Raw genomic sequence first — 21,744 nt, forward strand, 5'->3', positions numbered from 1 at the left:
AGGAGATAATGACAGAATTTCAGTCATAGGATTACTGTGGGGGAATAAATGAGCTAATCCATGCAATGCCCCGGCACTATACCTGGCATTTTTAGGAAGTTCTCAATCAATGATGATGAGGACTGTTGTTCCTATTTAAGAGATGAGGAAGCTGGGACTTGGTGAGGTCACAACACATGGGTGGAATTGGAATCCAGCTCTCACACTGGAATCGGTATTCTAGATCTTGTCTCTCTGCTGCTTCTAAAGACACAAATATGCAGATGGGACTCTGAGGTCTCAGAGAAGGAGAAACAAGAGCTGAGGACCAGGGATGATAGACACAGAACCAGGGAGAGGACTCTAAAGCCAAAGGATCTGCTTCAGGGAGAAAAGAATAGAATTGTGAAGGGTGTAGGCTCTGGAATCAGACCACCAGGTTGTGAATCCTGGCATTCCCAACTTGCTAATACTTTGTGTCTCTAATTCCAATCTATAAATTGGGAGATAATAATGATAATGACAACAATAATATTACCAACCTCAGGGGAAGGGTAGTAGGTCTAAGTGACTGTATATCAAACATGTAGGACAGCGTCCAGCAGCTTAAATATTCAATACAAGTTACCTGTATGGCTGCTTTACAAGGAATAGCCAAGGAACCCTTTCCTCGGGGTGGCTGCAGCTGCATATTGCTTGACAAGTTGAGTGTGGGCAAGATTCCAGAGACCACACTCCCTCCAGCTGAAAGCCCTGGGCAGTGAGTGACCTGCCCAACCACACTGGTGGCCTGAATACATGTTCTCCTTGTTGCTCTCATACTAGGATTCTGATTCTCAGGAGGGTAGAAACAATACAATACTCAGGCTAAGGGATTATTGTTGGTTAATTGTTGGTTAATTTATTACTTATTAGTTCATTACTATTAGTTATTTCTCCATGTTTAGATAAAAGAACCCTCATATTGAAAAGGGCAATGGAAAGCTTCCCAATCTTGGAAGAAATACCCTTTTGGGATTTATGATTCATTTTGTTCTGACTCTTATTTGTCCTATGATTTCTGCTCAGTAAGAGTGTTCTGCGGGGAGAGCTCTTCATCACCTCTGGAGAAAGGGGGATAATTGGTAAATCAATCTTGTAATTAATATTACTCAGCTTTATATCTCAAGCACCTGAAACAGTATGTTGTGTAACAGAAACTGCTCAGGAGACACCCAAGCAGTGTCAGTGTCTTGATGAATTAACCTACCCTGCAGATATTTTCAGACAGACTAAAAACTTGAGGTTTTCAGGCACCTGGGTGGCTCAGCAGTTGAGAGTCTGTCTTTGGCTCAGGTTGCGATCCCGGGGTCCTAGGATCAAATCCCTGCATCAGGCTTCCTACAGGGAGCTTGCTTCTTCCTCTGGCTATGTCTCTGCCTCTCTGTGTCATTCATGAATAAATAAATAAAATGTTTAAAATATATATATTTCTTATTTAACCTCATATATCCAAAATAATACCAATTCAATGTGCAATCAACATAAAAATTACTGAGAGATGTTACATTCCTTTTTGTCATACTAGTCTTTGAAATCCATTGTGTGTCTTACACTCACAGCACATCTCAATTAACACTAGCCATATTTCAAGTGCTCATTTGTCACATGTGCCTGATGGCTACCATATTGGATAGTGATGACTTGAACCTTTTTAAAGCAATAGAGACCATACAACCATACCTCAGAGACTCTCTGGGCTCAAAGGACAGCAAATCAGCCTTAGTTCTACATTTAACCAATGGCTATTACTGAAACTATTAATTTTTCAACTGAATGATAGAATTGAAGCAGTGAAAACAGCAGGCAGGTGAAACAAAAAAGAATACCTTAAAATCTTCTGCTGTTTTAGTAACTTGCTACATTTTTCCTGTCTCATAGCCACCCATAACAGGAAAAGGACAACTTTAGTCTATAATACATAGATGATTAACAACGTACCAGGCACTATCTCAAGCACTCTATTTTTTAAAAAGATTTTATTTATTTATTTGAGACAGAGTGAGAGAGAGAACACGAGAGGGGTGAGGGGCAGAGGGAGAAGCAGGCTCCCCACTGAGTAGGGAGCCCAACTCAGGGCCCGATCCAAGGACCCCAGGATTATGACGTGAGCTGAAGGCAAAGGCTTAACAGACTGAGTCACCCAGGCAGCCCTACTTCAAGCACTTTACATAGCATATCTCTTAAAAAAAAAAAAAGATTATATTTATTTATTCATGAGAGAGGCAGAGAGAAAGGCAGAGACACAGGCAGAGGAAGAAGCAGGGTCCACGCAGGGACCCCGACGTGGGACTTGATTCTGGGTCTCCAGGATCACACCCTGGGCCAAAGGCTGCGTTAAACCGCTGAGCCACCTGGGCTGCCCCCTAGCATATCTTTTAATCTTCATAAAAATTTTAGGAGGTAGGTACTGAGAGCCCTACCTGGACAGGTAGGAAAACTGAAGAAAAGACAAGTTAAATAATTTGCCCAAGGTCATCCAGTGGAAGAGTGCTAGAGCCAGGTTTCAAATGCTCAAGTTCAATCCTGTTCTGCGCCCCGCTAACTGTGCCAACAGTCATCTGTCTCTGCCGGTCTTTCTTTTTTTTTCTTTTAAAGAAAAGAAGAGAGAGAGGCAGAGACATAGGCAGAGGAAGAAGCAGGCTCCTTTGGGGAGCCTGATATGGGGATTGGATCCTAGGACCCTGGGATCAGACCTGAGCCAAAGGCAGATGTTCAACCACAGAGCCACCCAGGCGCCCCGTCTCTTCCTTATTTTTATTTTATTTTATTTTTTTAAATATTTTATTTATTTATTCATGAGAGACACACAGAGAGAGGCAGAGACACATGTGAGGGAGAAGCAGGCTCCCTGTGGGGAGCCTGATGCAGGGATTGGATCCTAGGACCCTGGGATCAGACCTAAGCCAAAGGCAGATGCTTAAGCCACCCAGGCACCCCTATCTCTTCCTTTTTAAAAGGTGAACAATAATAGCATTGTTATGAAAAATAAATATATGAGTACATGTAAAGCATTGGAACTTCTCCAGGTTGTCAGAGGTGCCCAACAAGTTAGCTCTTCTCATTCCCATTATGACCTCCATGCAATAAGCAAAAAAATGAAACATCAGCATCAACTTGTTTTTATGGAGATTTGTTTGAGATCATGACATATTATGCGTAATTGTACATCAACCTCTGAATACTCTGAAAACGTTGGTATAATCTGCAGCCCACCACATGTGAGATAAAAGACAATGAATGTAGTTGTTATCTTCTATTAGAATTATCTTTCTATTTTGCTCCCTCATCCCAGGCTGTGGCTCCCTTTTGGAGAGCAACATGAATCCCACTTACTGACTGAATAACTCTTCTTGGCCAACTCCTCGGTTGCTGCTGCTAGGCACTCTAAAAAGAGTATGATGAGGTCCAGGAAACAGTGGTCCCTGCAGCCAACAGGAGAGACAAAAGAAATCAGTTACATGCCAGTGGCAAGAGCAACTCCGAAGAAGGAAAGACAATCCATCATCTTGCCTAATTGCAACTTTTTCTAACTTTCTCCTAAGAGTAACATTCTTCTAGTTCCCAAGAGTGAAAACCTTAGAGTTGCTGCCAACATCTCTTTGATGGACTGAATTATGACCCCCCTAAAACTTTTATGTTGAAGTTCTAAACCCCAGTTCCTCGAATGTGATTATATTTGGACATAGGGCATTTAAAGAGGTGATTAACTTAAAATAAGTTCTTTAGTGTGGGCCCTAAGCCAATCTGATTGATGTCTAGTGAGAGGAAATCTAGACACCCAAGGGCTAGGGTATTTTGTTACACTAGTCCTGACATATTAACACAATCTCCTTTCCACTGGTTTTCACATATAAATAATTTGTGATAGTTTTTCAGTCCCACCAACTCAACATCTTGGGTTTGCTTTAAAATAGTCAAGGAGAAGGGCACCTGCATGGCTAAGTTAGCTAAGTGTCTGCCATCGGCTCAAGTCGTGATCCTGGGATAGAGCTCCACATGGGCTGCCTGCCCTTCCTTCTCCCTCTCCCTCTACCCCTCCCTCCCATTTATTCCAGCTCTCTCATGTGCTCTCAAATGCTCTCTCAAATAAATTAAAATAAAATAAAAATACTCAAGGATAGGGGCGCCTGGATGGCTCAGTCTGTTTAAGTGTTCAACTCTCGGTTTCTGCTCAGGTCACAATCTCAGGGTCCTGGGATCGAGTCCCATATCAGATCTGCACTTAGCATAGCATCTGCTAGAGAATCTCTCTCTCCCTCTACTCCTCCCCCTGCTGGTTCTCACTCCCTCTCTCTAAAATTAATAATAATAAATAAATAAAAACTTTTAAAATAGGAGAAATAGATATATGGAGAGTAGAGAAGCAACAAAATTAGCAATGATTAAATCAGGGTGATTGTTACAAAGGAGTTCATTACACTTTATTTTGGATACGTATGGAAAATTCTACAGCAAAGAATTTAGGGAGGAACTATGAATATTGAGAGAAGAATGTCATAAAATAAATAAATACACATTTAAACCATCTATATTCTAGTATCAGCAGTTATTCTGAATGCTTTTTTTTTTATATATTTCTATATTTTCTGAATTCTCTATAATGAGTGTGTATATCTTCCATAATGGGAATAGAATTATATTATCTGGAATAAAATAAAAAGAGAATGCTTCCAAAATTGTATAAAGAACTCCAGACTAATGAATCCTGCTTTCAAAATATTCTACAATAGGGGCACCTGGGTGGTTCAGTGGTTGAGCATCTGCCTTTGACTCAGATTGTGATCCCAGGGTCCTGGGACGGAGCCCCGCATCAAGCTCTCCATGGGGAGTCTGCTTCTCCTTCTGTATATGTCTCTGCCTCTCTCTCTGTGTCTCTCATGAATAAATTAATAAAATCTTTAAAAAACAAACTACTCTACAATAAAAATTCCAATCTACCTCCATAATTTGATCCCAAATCATTCCTCTGAAGCCAGTTTCCTATGGTTAAATATTTATACAGTTTATTTTTCTATTATGTTTCCTAATTCCAATTTGGGGACTTTAAACTTTGGGACCAAGGATACGCACACACATAAAGAACACACACCCTGGACTCAAATCCACTTCATCCACTAGCACTGTAACATAGAACATGTAACTTTTGCTCCTTTGCCTCCACCTGTAAAACAGAGGCGGTAACAGTATTCACCTCACAGGGCTTTGTGAAGACTAGAAATGTTCATTGTTATAAAACCCTCAGGACGATGCTTAGCATTCAAGGCTGTAAACATTACGACTATCACTAATGCCCTGTACCTATTCTACATATTTCCCCAATTATTTAACATTTGCTAATGAATGAAATACCTCTACCACCGCAGAAAAGGAAGACAAAAGCCTAAGTACAGTCACAGTGGGGCTCTGCTGCCAGGAGCCCTCTTTCAGAGAAGTCAGGACTTGGGGGCGCCCAGGCGGCTCAGTGGTTGAGCATCTTCTTTCAGCTCAAGTCCTGATCCCAGGGTCCTGGGATTAGTCCCACATCGGGCTCCCTATGGGGAGCCTGCTTCTCCCTCTGCCTATGTCCCTGCCTCTCTCTGTGCGTCACTTATGAATAAATAAATAAAATCTTTAAAAAAAAAAAAAAGGAATCAGGACAGGAGGAAGAAAGGAGTCTGAGATACTACAATCCTGTCTGTGGCCCTAGAAAAACCACAGAAGGCATCTATGGCTGATGCTCTCTTTCTCTAAAAAAAACGAATCAGAAGTAGTCCAGGCACAGCCCCTTTCGTGCACTGAGAATAGCCCGCGGTACTTGGAAGAGGCTGCAGAGAGGTAAGTTTTCTGATGATGACACACGTCTGAACTGTTCTCAACATTTCACTTGTCCTATAGAGTTAATTCCCAAGGCAAATGTACGCGGTAGGTAATATCCCCGTTTCCAGAAAAGGAAACTGAGGCACAGAAAGATTAAGTTGCAGAAGTGACGGAGCGTGTGGAAGGTGAGCGGACGGCGAGCTGGGCAGCAAGAGCCCCGAGACCCTCGACCTCCGCGGAGCCGGGTCCGCCTCCCAGCCGCAGACCCCGAACCGCTCCGAAGGACTCGGGTGAGGGGAAGGCAAGCGGCCGCCCCGTCCCTCAATCTCGCTGCCACTGGCCGAGACTTTCCCTCCCTGTCACCCAGGGCCCGGCGCGCCGGATCCCACGGCCAGGCCAAAAACTTAAAAGAGGTCGCGGGGTCCCGGGGATCACTCACCTCCCAGAAAGAAACCGAAGGCCGCGATCTTAACCTTCCGCAGCGGAAATACCTCCGACTACGCGGGGCTCCTGGACTACATTTCCCAGCATTCCCCAGAGGACCCCGAGTCGCTGTCCCGCACCCCGCGACGGCCTGAATCCAATTTCCTGGAGTCCACGAAAGGAGAGGGGTTTGCATTCTTGTCGTCCGGTGGCCGAAATGCCTCCGAACACGCAGAGCACTGTATTATATTCTGTTTCTTCAGCACAGCAAATAGATTTGCGCTCTCCGTTAGCGGAAGTGCCCCAATGCCTGAAAGCGACTGGACTACACGTCCCAGAATCCTCTGTATGCGTGGGCTTCCCGCCTACCTGCAATTTCCCTTTTGAATTAGCAAGTGGAGTCTAAATAAGCTCTTGGGTGCTGTGGAACTGGACTTGTCTTCTTTTTTCTTTTCTTTTCTTTTCTTTTCTTTTCTTTTCTTTTCTTTTCTTTTCTTTTCTTTTCTTTTCTTTTCTTTCTTTTCTTTTCTTTCTCACGGCTGCCTTTCACTGCAACATAGTTGGAAACAGAAAAAAGGAAAATAATTACAAAGGTTGCTATGTGTTAGGTAAAAAAAAAAAAAAAAAAAGGGACCATAAAAGGGGCAGGCTGAGCTGCACTGAACAAGCCTACTTTATTACATGGACCTGACTTCACCTATGACCAAGAACCCATTAAAAAGGAGATATAACAAGGGACGCCTGGGTACCTCAGTCAGTCGAGCATCTCACTCCTGGTTAGGATTCAGATCATTGTCTTGGAGTCTTGGGACCAGGCTGTGTGCTCAGTATGGAGTCAGCTTGAGATCCTCTCTCTTCCTTTAGTTCTTCTCCTTCCCCTGCTCATGCACTTACTCTAAAAAAATTAAAGCAATATAGTTTTTTTTTTAAGTATATGCAACCATCCAGCAGGATATAAAACAGAAGGAGCAAAATTCTCTGCTTTTCCTTGGCTGTAGGAATTTTTTTCTTGCATTGACATGGGATTGGAGAAAATATAGAATAAGGTCCACCCTATACAATATTTTTTAAAAAAATCTTTGAGGGGCACCCAAGTGGCTTAGTTAAGTGTTTGCCTTTGGCTCAAGTCTCTCAGGGTCCTGAGATTAAGCCCCGCCTTAGGCTCCCTGCTCAGAAGGGAGTTGGCTTCTCTCTCTTTCTCGGCCCAGTCCCCCTGCCCTCCCACCTTGGCTCAAATAATAAAATCTTTTTAAAAAATCTTCTTTGGGAATATTACTCAGCCATTAGAAAGGATGAATACCCACCATTTGCTTCTTCGTGGATAGAACTGGAGGGTATTACGCTGAATGAAGTCAGTCAATCGGAGAAGGACAATGAACATCATATGGCTTCATTCATTCAAGGAATATAAAAAATAGTTAAAGGGATTAAAGAAAATGAGTGGGAAATATCAGAGAGGGAGACAGAACATGAGAGACTCCTAACTCTGGGAAACGAACAAGGGGTGGTGGAAGGGGAGGTGGGGGGGGATGGGGTGACTGGGTGACGGGCACTGAGAGGGGCACTTGACGGGATGAGCACTGGGTGTTATATGTTGGCAAATAGAACTCCAATAAAAAAATATACACAAAAATAAATAAATAAAAATTAAAAAATATCTTTGAGTTCACCAAAGATATCTTCACCAACACTCATTATCGTCTCTTTGTGGTAGCCATTCTAACAGGTGTGAGGTGATATCTCACTGTGGTTTTGATTTGTATTTGCCTGATAATTAGCAATGTTGAGAACCTTTTTATGTACGTTGGCCATTTAGATCACTTCTTCGGAAAAATGTATGTTCGTTCTTCTGCCCATTTTTAAAAATTGTATTATTTGGTTTTTGTTGTTATTGAGTTGTATGAGTTTTTATATTTTAATATATATGTATTTATATATATTAACTTCTTATCTGATGTAGGATTTCTCCCATTCCATAAATTTCCTTTTCATCTTTAAAAAATATTATTTCTTGGGGTGCCTGGGTGGCTCAGTCAGTTAAGCATCTGCCTTCAGCTCAGGTCATGATCCCTTGATCCTGGGATCAACCCCTGCGTTGGGCTCCCTGTTCAGTGGGGAGCCTGCTTCTCCCCCTCCTCCTGGCTTGTTCTCTCTCACTATCTCTGTCTTTCTATCTCAAATAAATAAAAACAATCTCTAAAATTATTTCTTTTGCTGTGCAGAGGCTTTCTAGTTTTAAATTTCTTCTCAAGCTTTTATTTAACTTCCAGGTAACATACTGTATAATGTTAGTTTCAAGTGTAGAATTCAGTGATTCATCACTTGGATACAACACTTTGTGCTCATCACAAGTGCCCTCCTTAATACCCGTCACCTATTTAACCCATCTCCCAAGCCCATTCCCCTCCAGTAACCTACAATTTGTTCTCTATAGTTAAGATTCTATTTCTTGGCTTGCCTCTTGCCCCACCATGTTCATTTGTTTTGCTTCTTAAATTCCACTTATTAGTGAAATCATATGGTACTTGTCTTTTGCTGATGTGTAGGAGGCTTTTTAGATTGACATAACCCCACTTGTTGATTTTTGCTTTTGTTGCCTGTGCTCTTGGTGTCATATCCAAAAAATCATTGCCTATTCCAATGTCAAGGAGTTTCTTCCCAATGTTTTTCCCTGGGAGTTTTATGGTATCAGGTTTTATGTTCAAGGTTTTATTCCATTTTGAGTTAATTTTTGTGAGTAGTGTATAACAGAGGTCCAATTTCATTTTTCTGCATGTGGTTATCCAGTTTTCCCAACACCATTTTTTGAAGAGACTATCCTCTCTCTATTGAGTGCTCTTTGATCCTTTGTTAAATATTAGTTGACTATGCAGGGTTTATTTCTGAGCTCTCAATTTTGTTCCATTGTATCTACTTTTATGTCAGGACCATGCTGTCTTAATTACTATAGCTTTGTAGGACAGTTTGAAATTAGGAAGTGTGATACCTCCAGATTTATTCTTCTTTATCTTAATTGCTCTGGCTATTAGGCATCTTTTATGCTTTCAATTTAAAATTTTAGGATTATGGGCAGCCCCGGTGGCGCAGCGGTTTAGCGCCGCCTACAGCTCAGGGCGTGATCCTGGAGACCATGGATCGAATCCCTGGGGACCATGGATGAATCCCACGTCGGGTTCCCTGCATGGAGCTTGCTTCTCCCTCTGCCTGTGTCTCTGCCTCTCTCTCTCTCTCTGTGTGTGTGTCTCTATGAATAAATAAAATAAAAAATCTTTAAAAAAATTTAGGATAATTTATTTCTATTTCTGTGAAATATGCCACTAGAATTTTGACTGGGTTGTAGGAACATTTTAACAATATTAATTCTACTTCATGTATACAAGATCTCTCTCCATTTATTTCTGTCTTCAATTTCTTTCATCAAAGTTTTATCATTTTTAGTATACAAGTATTTTACTTCCTTGTTTAAATTTATTCCTAAGTATTTTTATTTTTGATACTGTTGTTAATGGAATAGTTTTCTCTCTTTCTTTTTTATATATCCCATTGAGTGTATAGAAACCCACTTGATATCTATATGTTGATTCTTTACCATGCTGCTTTACTGAATTCACTGATTGGGAGAGGTCTTCAGATTTTCTGTATATATAAGATCATATCATCTGCAAACAAAGATCATTTTACCTCTTCCTCTCTGAGTTGGTGTCTTTTATTTCTTTATCTTGCCTTATTGTTCTCCTAGGACTTCCTGCGTTGTGTTGAATAGGAATGATGAGAGTGGGTACACTATTTTATTCCTGATCTTAGAAGAAAGGCTTACAACCTTTCACCATTGAGTAAGAGGATTTGATGTATATGGCCTCTATTCTGTCGAAGTACATTTCATCTACATGTGATTTGTTGAGAGCTTTTATCGTGAAAGGGTGTTGTATTTTTTCTAACGCTTTTTGATCCTCTGTTCAGATTATCATGTGATTTTTATCTTTGATTCTGCTAATGTGGTATATCACATTTATTGATTGGCATGTGTTGAGCTATCCATGCATCTCAGGGATAAATCCCACTTAGTGGTGGTGTATGATTTTTATAAAGTGCTGTTGAATTTGGTCTGCTGATATTTTGTTGAGAATTTTTACATCCATAATCATTAATAGCATTTGTCTGCAATAGCATTTGTCTGCAGTTTTCTGAGACTGTAGTGTCCCTATCTGGCTTTAAGAAGGATTGGTGTTAATTTTTCATTAAAAGTTTGGTAGACTTTACTAGTGAAACCATTTAGTCCTGAGCTGTGTTGGATTTGGGGAGGAGGTGTTGTTGGTTTTTTTTTTTTTCCTTATTCAGTATTGGTTTGCCCAGATTTTCTATTTCTTTCTTATTTGGTCTTGGTAGGTTGTATGTTTCTAGAAATTTTTCCTTTTCTTCTTGGGTTATCTAATTTGTTTGCATATAATTGGTCATACTCTTACTTATGATTCTATGAATTTCTGTGATATCAGTTATAATATGTCCTCTTTCCTTTGAGACTTTGTATCAGTACTTTATTAATATAGCTAGAGATTTGTCAATCTTATCTTTTAAAAAAATAGCCCTTAGTTTGATATTTTCTCTTGTTTTGGTCTCTATTTCACTTATTTATGCTCTAGTCTTTGTTTTCTCCTCTGTTTTTCTAACTTTGGGCTTAGTTTGTTCTTTTTCTAGTTCCTACGGGTGTGAAGTTAGGTTGTGTGAGATCTTTTATATTTTCCTAATCTAGAGGTTTGTTTCTATAAGTTTCCCTCTTTGAACTGCTTTAGTAGCATCCCATAGGTATGGTATGTTGTGTTTCTACTTTCACTTATTTCAATATGTATTTTGATTTCCCTTTTGATTTCTTCTCTGACCCATTGGTTGTTCAAGAGTATGCTGTTTAATTTCTACATATTTTTAGATCTTCCAGCTTTCCAGGGATCCCTGGGTGGCTCAGCAGTTTGGCGCCTGCCTTCGGCCCAGGGCGTGATCCTGGAGTCCCAGGATCGAGTCCCACATCAGGCTTCCTGCATGGAGCCTGCTTCTCTTGTCTGTGTCTCTGCCTCTCTCTCTCTCTCTCTCTCTCTCTCTCTCTCTCTCTCTGTGTGTGTGTGTGTGTGTCTCATGAATAAATAGATAAAATCTTAAAAAAAAAAAGATCTTCCAGCTTTCCACCTGCTACTGATCTCTAGTTTCATACTATTGTGGTCAGAAGAGACACTTGATATGATTTCACTCTCACTGAACTTGCAAAGACTTATTTTGTGATCTATTATCTGACCTATTGGAGAATGTTCTGTGTGTGCCTGAGAAGAATGTGTATTCTACTATGGTTAAATTGAATGTTCTATATATTTATGTTAAGTCCATTTGGTCTAAAATATGACTCAAGTCCAACATTTCTTTGTTGATATTCTGTCAGGATAATCTATCTATTGTTGAAAGTGGGGTATTGACATCCCCTACTATTATTGCATTGTTACCTATTTCTCTCTCTAAATCTGTATTTGCCTAGTATAGTTATAGTATAGTATAGTGCTCCAATGTTTGGTCTGTATATATTTATAATTCTGATACCTTCTTGATGAATTGGCCCCTTTTTCATTATATAAAGACCTTATTTATCTCTTGTTCCCATTTTGGCTTAAAGTCTATTTTGTCTGATATAAGTATAGCTATCCCTGCTCTTTTGGTTTCCACTTGAATGGAATATCCTTTTCCAGCCATTCATTTTGATCCTACATGTGTTCTTAAAGCTAAAGTGAGTCTCCTACACAGCATATTGCTTGGTCATTTAAAAAATTCATTTGGCCTAAGCTTTCTGATTATATAATTCAGATAATTATTGATAGAATAAGGACTTACTATGCCATTTTATTTTTTCTGGCTATTTTGTAGTGTGCCATTCCTTTCTTGCTACATTCTTTAGAGAATTGGTGATTTTCTATAGTGGTATGTTCTGATTCCTTTCTATTTATCTTTTGAGAACCAACTATAGACTTTTGCTTTGTGGTTTTTAGCAGGCTTACATAAAACATCTTAGAACAGTCTATTTAGGCTGATAGCAACTTAGCTTTGATCACATCCAAAAACTCAAAACCACCCCCCCCACTTTTGTGTTTTAATGTCACAATTTAGCTCTTCTTGTATTTTGTATTAATAAATTATAGTAGCTACACTTATTTTTATGTTGTTTTTTAATCTTTATACAATAGTTAAGTGGTTAACACACCACCATGCTAAAGTATTAGAGTATTCTTAATTTGTACATTTACCTTTACCAGTATGTTGTATATTGTCATATGTTTTCGTATGTTACTAGTTAGCATCATTTTATTTCAGCTTGAAGAACTCTTTTTAGCATTTTGTAAGGCAGGTCTACTGGTGATGAAGTTCTTCAGTTTTCACTTGTGAGGGAAAGTCATTTCTCTTTCATTTCTGAAGGATATCCTTGTCCTGGTTGGGAGGTTTTTTTTTTTTTAATTTCAGCCTATCACAGAAGAAAATGCCTCATTATCACATCATAGTAAAGATGCACAATCAATATGATTTGTGACTATTGATTTTGACCTTGATTATCCAGATGAGGTAGGGTTTGTCAGGTTTCTCCATTATAAAGTTTCTCTTCTTTCTCCCATTCCATATTGCACTCTTTGGAAGGGAAGTCACTGTGTACCCCAAAATGAGAAAATGAGGAGTTATGCTCCCCCCTTATGGGCAGAGTAGCTACATAATTACATATGAATATTTCATTTAAAATTTTTATTTAAATTCAACTTAGGTAACATACAGAGTATTAGTGTCAGGGGTAGAATTTAATGATTCTTCAGTTCCATATAACACCCAGTGCTCATTACATCAAGTACTCTCCTTAATGCCCATCATCCACCTACTCCATCCCACCATCCATCTCCCCTCCCACAACCTTCAATTTGTTTCCTATGTTAAGAGTCTTTTATGGTTTGTCTCCCTCTCTTTTTTTTTTGTATTATTTTTTCCTTCCATTCCCTTTTGTTCATCTGTTTTGTTTTTTAAATTCTACTTATGAGTGGAATCAGTCTTTATCTGATTTATCTTGCTTAGCACAATACCTTCTAGATCCATCGACATTACGGCAAATCTCAAGATTTCATTCTTTTTATGGCTAATATTCCATTATACATGTATACCACATCTTCTTTATCCATTCATCTGTTAATGGACATCTGGGGTTTTTCTATATTTCAGCTATTGTGGACATTGCTGCTATAAATATTGGGGTGCATGTACCCTTTCAATTCACAATTTTTGTATCCTTTGGATAAATACCTAGTAGCGTAATTGCTGGGTCATAGGGTAGTTCTGTTTTTAACTCTGAGGAACTTCCATACTGTTTTATATAGTGGCTGCAGCAGTTGGCATTCCCACCAACAGTGTAGGAGAGTTCCCTTTTCTCTGCATCCTCTTCAACAGCTGTTGTTTCCTGTGTTGTTAATTTTAGCCATTCTGACATGTGTGAGGTGGCTTCTCATTGTAGTTTTGATTTGTATTTCCCTGATGATGAGTGATGTTGAGCATTTTTTCATGTGTCTGTTAGCCATTTGTGTGTCTTCTTTGGAGAAATGTCTGTTCATGTCTTCTGCCCATTTCTTGACTGGATTATTTGTTTTTTGGGTGTTGAGTTTGATAAGTTCTTTATAGATTTTAGATACTAGCCCTTTATTAGATATGCCATTTGCAAATGTCTTCTCCTATTCTGTAGGTTGCCTTTTAGTTTTGTTGGTTGTTTCCTTTGCTGTGCAAAAGCTTTTTATTCTGATGAAGTCTCAATAGTTCATTTTTGCTTTGTTTCTCTTGCCTCTGGGGTCATATCTAGCAAGAAGTTGCTACAGCCATGGTCATAGAGGTCAAAATCCTCTAGGATTTTGATAGATTCCTATATAACATTTAGGTCTTTCATCCATTTTTAGTTTCTTTTTGTGTATACTGTAAGAAAATGGTCCAGTTTCATTCTTCTACATGTGACTGTCCAATTTTCCCATCACCATTTGTTGAAGAGACTGCCTTTTAGGAATATTTCATTTTTAAAAATGCTAGTGTTACTTTTACTTTCAATTTCTAACTATGTACTTATCTATTTCTCCTTTCAATTTTGATCAGTTTTGCTTCATATATCTTGTAGCTATTTTGTTAAATAAAACGTATTTGGGATTATAAGGTCTTCTTAGTGGATTGATTCTCTATAATTGTATAATATCCAACTTTATCCCTACTAATTTTCCTCATTCTATAGTCTAGATTGATATTAATGTAATCACATCATTTATATTTTTATTGTGGTAAAATATATATAGCATAAAATTTACTATTTACTTTTTTTTAATTTTTGAAAGAGATCAGGATGGGTAAGAGGGAGGGGGAGAAGGAGAATTTAAGCAGACTCCGCAGTCAGTGCAGAGCCCAACGTGGCTGAAATTAAGAGTCAGACATTTAACCAACTGAACCACCCAAGTGTTCCTACTATTCATCCATTCAATAGTTTTAAGTGTATTCACACTGTTGTGCAACCAGCACTACTATAGATCTTCAACTTTTTTTATCATCTCATAAAAAACCTATACTCATTAAACAATAACTTTCCGGGGCACCTAGGTGGCTCAGTGGTTGAGCATCTACCTTTGGCTCAGGTTGTGATCCCGGGGTCCTGGGATCCAGTCCCACATTGGCTCCCTGCAGGAAGCCTGCTTCCCCCTCTGCTTGTGTCTCTGCCTCTCTCTGCATCTCTCATGAATAAATAAAATATTAAGAACAACAACAACAGTAACTTTCCATCCTCCCTCCCCCTAGCTCATGGTAAACACTGTTATACATTCTCTACTGATTGGACTATTCTAAGTACCTCAAATAAGTGGAATCATACAACATCTGTCCTTTTGTGTCTGGCCTACTTCATTTAGCATAAGGACTTCAAGATTCATCCATATTTTAGCATGTGTCAGAATTTCATTCCTTTTAAAGGCTGAATAATATTCTATTGTATGTATTTACCACAATTTGTTTATCCATTCATCCGTTTATGGACATTTGGGGTTATTTCCACCTTTATAGGCTGCTGTGAATAATGTTGCTATGAACATTGGTGTACAAATATCTGTTTGAGTTCCTGCTTTTAGTTCTTTTGTTTATATACCCAGAAGTGGAATTGATTAATCAAATTGTAAGTTTATGTTTAATTTTTGAGGAATTGCCATCCCATTTTCCACAGAAGCAGTACCATTTTCCATTTCTACATGCACAAGAGTTCCACTTTTTAAAAATATTTATTTATTCATGAGACACACACACACACACACACACACACACACACACACACACACAGGCACAGACACAGACACAGGCAAAGGGAGAAGCAGGCTCCATTCCATGCAAGGAGCCTGACGTGGGACTTGATCCCGGGTCTCAGGACCACACCCAGGACCGAAGGCGTCGCTAAGCCACTGAGCCACCCGGGCTGCCCGAGTTCCACTTTTCCACATTCATGGCAACACTTGCTTCAGCTATCTTCTGATTCATGTCTTTATGTGCATTTTTTTTATCATTTGATTTTCAATCTCTCTATATCATTATATTTAAAGTGATTTTCCTGAAGATAGTATATAGTTGGGTCACGTTTTTGTAAACAGTATGATAAACATTGTCTTTATTCAGTGTGTTTAGAGTTTACATTTAATTATTGATATGGTTTGATTTAGGTTACCATTTTATTATTTTGTTTGCCTTTTTCTGTTCCTATGTTTTACATTTTCGTCTTCTTTTGGATTGTTTCTATATTTTTGAGTATTTCATTTTTTAAAGATTTTATTTATTTATGATAGACATAGAGAGAGACACAGGCAGAGGGAGAGGGAGAAGTAGGCTCCACGCCGGGAGCCTGGAGTGGGACTCGATCCCGGGACTCCAGGATGGCGCCCTGGGCCAAAGGCAGGCGCTAAACCGCTGAGCCACCCAGGGATCCCCATTGAGTGTTTCATTTTTATTTATATGTCTTTTTAGCTTTACTATTTTGGTTTGGTTTTTTATTTTCTATTTGTTTTAGTGTTGCTCTGGGAAACTTTATATACTTATGTATGCATGTATATATATGTACAGATAAATACATGTATGTAACTTTTCAAGTTAATATTTTATGAATTGACAAAAAACACAGAAGTCTTGGGAGACCTGGAGTTGACCCAGAACCTTAAAGGTAAGGTTGAATTAACTTTAGCAGAAGAGAAATAGAAGTCATAGAACATTAAGGATAAATTCAGGAAGACCCAAGACCATTGAGAACTTGCCTGCTCTCTACACTATTTTCCAAGGACAGGTTGCTATGGTGACAGACTATGGAGCCTTTATCAAAATCCCACAGTCAGAAGCAAACTCTGGACCATCAAACTCACAGGTCATCCTGTCACACGGAAAAGCCCTCTGAGATAGCAGATGTTGGAGACAAAGTGTGGGTGAAGCTAATTCATCAAGGGATGAAAAATGAGAGGATATCCTCAATCAAGGGACTAGAAAAAACCTGAGCCCCAACAATGTTATCACTAAGCAAGAAGAGAGGTGGGGGCAGTCCTTCCAGGATTACACTGGGCAGATCACCCTCAAGGCTCTCCTGAACACTACCTGCAAGAAGTGTGGCTGTGGATTATTTTATGCAACCAGGAGGGACCAGATATTCTCTGATATCTAATGAGGAAGAGAGGAAGAGGCAAAGTCAGCAGAGTTTGAGAAGCTTGACCCCATGAGGGATTCTAGAAAAAGAAAGAAGGAAAAGAAGAAAAAGAAGCACAGAAAAAGGAAGTCATCTGACTCTGGCAGCTAAGACTATGAGAATGACACAGTCATGAGGGCAAGACATACATCAAAAGAGAGCAAGGCAGCAAAGGAGGGGGTGGAGGAGAAGAAGAGGGGGAGGAGAGGAGGAGGAGCAGGAGGAGCACAAGAAGTGAGAGTGAGAGTAGAGGGGGTAGTTGAGAGAAGTTAGAATCAGGAGCCTTGTGCCTAGAAGCCCTGGCTCCTGGAAAGACTTAGTGAGAATATAGCCTCCCACCCCACTGACTTCTCACCCAAGAGAGATGGCTCCCTCATGCAGCAGACAGGTTTGGGAGTTAGATGTCAAAAGCATCTGCCTGAATGAGTGTTTAACTTATCATTCTTGGTCTCTTTGCAAGTGACCCCTGCTGCTCACCCATTCATTCATTCATTCATTCACTCAACTGCCTTCATTCAGCCACAGGTCCTATTACCCTCTCCAGCTGCCATTGCCAGAGCCAGTTTCCTGCACAGGGGCCCACGCTATAGCCACAGATACTGCTGTGGAGGCAAGTGTGGCCATAGTTGGAGGACAGATTGGCCCCTCCCTGCTGGGTCTTTCCTGGCCTGATTGGTGAGTGATCTCTGCAGGATCCAACACAGAGGCCAAGGGAGACCAGGAGGGTGAGGGAGAACATGGTAAGAAGTGGTGCTCACTATTTCCATTCCCTCTCTCTAGTATGATTCTACAATGCTACAAGTGACAGTGAGAAAACCATTGTTTGCAGCAACCAAGCTTGTGTGTGACATTTTGCCAGAACACTGAACCAGATAGCTCAAGCCAAGATCATTGCTTTACTTTATATTTACTACTGTGTAGATCAATTGATTTTACCTTGGGTCTCTGCTTAAATTCCTGGCACTAAGACAAAAACAAAAACAAACAAACAATAAAAATACAGAAGCCTTACAACTGTCTAGGTCCTTTCGTCATCCCCCTTTATGTTATAATGGTCATATGTATTATATCTACATACATTGAAAAATCATACCAGACAACATTATGATCTTTTATTCAACCATCATGCATATGTTAAAAAACTTAAAAGGGGAATAAAAGGGGAAATACTGTATTATATATAGTTAAATATTTACCATTTCTATTGCTCTGCTTTTCTTCCTGAGATTTTTCATCTGTGATCATTTCTCAACCTTTCTTTTAGAGTAGGTCTGCTGTGATAAATTCTCTTAGTTTTCATCTGAAAATGTCTATTTTTGTCTCATTTTTTAGTTGTTTTCCTGGATTGACAATTCATCTCTTTCTGCGCATTTAAGATGTTATTCCATTATCCTCTCACATACATGGTTTCTAATCAGAAATATGCAGTGATGTGAAACATTGTTGTCCAAAGCTTTTTTTTTTCCAAAGCTTTTAAAGTGCAATTTTTTTCTACACACTTTTAAGCATTTAAAATTTTTACTTGGTCTTTTATAGTTTACTATGTTAAGTCTGGTAATTTTCTTTGATTTTTAACACTTTTTTTTTTTTAAGATTTTATTTAGGGACGCCTGGGTGGCTCAGCAGTCGAGCATCTGCCTTTGGCTCAGGGCGTGATCCCAGAGTTCTGGGATCAAGTCCCATATCAGGCTTCTTGCATGGAGCCTGCTCTCTCTCCTGTTCTCTCCTCTGTGTCTCTCATGAATAAATAAATAAATAATAATAAAGATTTTATTTATTTATTCATGAGAGACACACAGAGAGAGGCAGAGACACAGGCAGAGGGAGAAGCAGGCTTCCTAAGGGGAGCCTGATATGGGACTCAATCCCAGGACCCCAGGATCATGATCTGAACCAAACAAAGGCAGATGCTCAACCATTGAGCCACCCAGGCATTCCAACATGTTTGGTTTTATTGAGGTTTTTTAATCTGAAAAATGCATGTCTTTTACCAAATTGGAGTTTTCAACTATTATTTCTCCAAAATTTCTTATTCCTTTCTTCTCTCCTTCTGGAATTCCAATGATATGACACAAATACTAGGCTTTTTGATAGTGGCCCAAAGATTGCTGAGGCTCAGTGGAGTTTTTCTATTTTCTTAAAATATTTTATTTATTTGAGAAAGAGAGCGTACAAGCTGGAGGGAGGGGCAGTGGGAAAGGGAGAAGCAGACTCCCTGCTGAGCAGGAAACCTGATCCCGGGCTCAATCCCAGGATCCTGGGATCATGACCTGAGCTGAAGGCAGACACTTAACCAAATGAGCCACCCAGGTGCTACTGGAGTCTTTTCTAATTTTTCTTTCCCTACTTCAGACTGGATACTTCCTACTGATCACTTTTAAAGTTTATTGAGCTGCCTTTTTCTTCTGTACTCTGCTTTTATGCCCCTTGGTTGAATCTTTAAATTTAAGTTATTGCAGTTTTGAAGTTCTAACATTTCAATTTGGGGATCCCTGGGTGGCTCAACGGTTTGGCACCTGCCTTTGGCCCAGGGCGTGGTCCTGGAGTTCCGGGATCAAGTCCCATGTCGGGCTCCCTGCATGGAGCCTGCTTCTCCCTCTGCCTGTCTCTGCCTCTCTCTCTCTCATGAATAAATAAATAAAATCTTAAAAAAATAAATAAAATAAAATAAAATTTGGTTGTTTTTATAGTTTCTACTTCTCTCGAGACCTTTTATATTTCATCATTTCAAGAGTGTTTACCTATACTTCATGGAGAATGGTTATAATATCTGCTTTATTGTAACAAAATAATCTTTGCCTTTTAGGGGTTGGCATCTTTTCTCTTGAAGGTGATCAGATATTTCTGGGTTCTGTGTATCAAGTAATTCTGGATTGTATACTGGACATTTTTAATATAACAGTATGAAACCGTGGTTCCTATTACAATCTCTGGAGTATGTCGATTTTTTTTTTTGTTTGTTTGTTTTAGCAGGCAATCAACTGGGTTAGATTCAAATCACAAATTATACTTCATTTTCTGTATGTGTTATTTCTAAATCCTTGGATATATTGTTTGGGTCTATCATTCATTGAGCCATTCAGAAATTAGTTGAGGTTTTTAAGATTTTATTTATTTATTTGAGAGAGAGACAGAGAGAAGATGAGCAGAGGGAGCTGCAGAAGGAGGGGAAGTGGGATAAGCAGATTCTCTGCTGAGTGCTGAGCCTGACACTGTCTTGAACCCAGGACCCTGAAAGCATGGCCTGAGTAGAAATCAGATTGACTGAATAAAACACCCAGGCACCCCAGAAATTAGTTGAATGCTGAACAATGTCTTTTCTATATTTCTTTGGAAATGTATGTTGTGAATGTGCAGCTTAGGGGTGAGCCTGAAAATTCTATCAGTTCATTCACAGAACCAGTGTATCTCCTTCTTTAGCAATGACCTCTTCTGAATGTTCTCTCCCACTTTAGACCCTAAGGGCCCTCTTTCCAAGTTTTTTTCTTTTTTTGACCCAAAAGATGAGATTCTCTCACAGTTTTAGCCTCCCACTCTATCACATACTTCTGTACTAACCAGGCCACCCTTGGGTTACAGTGATGAAAGAAAGTTAGATATATAATGACCATTCCTCCCCACACTCTACATAACAAAAGCTGTTTTCTCAGTTCCTGCATTTAGAGAAATTGGGTTTTAACTTGGGATTTCATATGCACTGACATCAGTGCAGTTCCACCTCTGGTGCTGTCCTTGGGAAGGCACCAAGAAATGGGAGGGAGGGGAAACAATAAAAGGGGGCTCCCAATCCTCTCAGAGTCACAAGTGCCCTCTTTTCTAGTGCTCTGGTCAGAAGATAAATTTCTCTCAGTATTTTTGCCTCTCTGTTCCCAGGCTATTTCCCAGTTTGGCCAACCATCAGTTCAAAGCCAGGAGACAAAAGAAGGGGGAAAATGAATAATAAAAGGAAATTCACCATGCCATATGAATTGATCTTCAAGTTTTTATTTCTCTCCTTAATCTACCTGATATTATTTGCTTTTCAAAGTCCTCAGGTAGTTGCTCTTTGTATTTTGTATAGAGTTTTTAGTTTTAATCCACTGGGGAGATAGGCTGTAGTGGGCTTAGTCCATCTCAGCTGTATCTATAATGTTCCATTTACTTTTATGCTTCATATTGAACTTATTACATATGTTACATTTATATATGCCTTAAATCACACAACAAAATGTTTTAAAGACACTGAGAAAGAATAAGGTACCCCATATATTTACTATTTTGTGTACACTTCTTTTCTTCCTAACAATCTATGTTTTCCTTTGATATCTTTCCCTTCAGCCTGCAGAAATTCCTTTAGCATTCCCTGTAGTTAAGGTCTTCTGATCATAAATTCTCTCTCTCTCTTTTTTTAATCTAAAAGTATCTTCATTTTCCTTTTCATTACTGAAGGATATTTTTACTGGATGAATAATTTGGGGTTATTCTTTCTCATTTCTTTTCTTTTGGCCCTTTATATTGCTCCATTGTCTTCAGTCTTTCCATTTTTTAATGACAAGTCAGCAATCATTTGTATCATTTTCCCCTTATGTAATGTGTTCTATTTATATAGCTTTCACAAGATTACTAATAACAATGTTTTGATTACCTGTAATTTGAAATATGGCAAGCAGTTCTCTGATGGACAAACTGAATGATCTTAAACAGCTGTCTTCTCTGAACCAGTTTACTTTTCAGCAAATAGAAATAACAATGATGCTTGACACAGAATTCCAGTCATGACTCCCTAG

At 39.3% G+C, this 21,744-nt stretch overlaps 1 protein-coding gene and 1 pseudogene across 7 annotated transcripts in view; one reads left to right on the forward strand and one right to left on the reverse strand.

The window, feature by feature from the left end:
• The window catches only part of LOC129500711 (zinc finger protein 45-like), a 58,726-nt gene extending 52,273 nt beyond the window's left edge, over positions 1 to 6,453 (reverse strand). For 3 of the 7 annotated variants that reach the window (XM_055311397.1, XM_055311401.1, XM_055311399.1), the window contains exons 1-2: positions 6,257 to 6,452; positions 3,355 to 3,443 (exon numbers count right to left, since the gene is read on the reverse strand). The gene's annotated coding sequence lies outside the window, so the exon portion shown is untranslated. Of the gene's footprint in view, positions 1 to 82; positions 244 to 1,228; positions 1,252 to 3,354; positions 3,444 to 5,110; positions 5,169 to 6,256 lie in introns of those variants that run through there. The other 4 variants (XM_055311402.1, XM_055311396.1, XM_055311398.1 and 1 more) reach the window with 4 other exon arrangements.
• Positions 6,454 to 16,528: 10,075 nt separating this feature from the next.
• Positions 16,529 to 17,173, forward strand: LOC129500119 (zinc finger CCHC domain-containing protein 17-like; annotated as a pseudogene).
• The last annotated feature ends 4,571 nt before the right edge of the window (positions 17,174 to 21,744 follow it).

Source organism: Nyctereutes procyonoides, unplaced genomic scaffold, assembly GCF_905146905.1.
Source record: "Nyctereutes procyonoides isolate TBG_1078 unplaced genomic scaffold, NYPRO_anot_genome, whole genome shotgun sequence".
Taxonomy (NCBI): domain Eukaryota; kingdom Metazoa; phylum Chordata; class Mammalia; order Carnivora; family Canidae; genus Nyctereutes; species Nyctereutes procyonoides.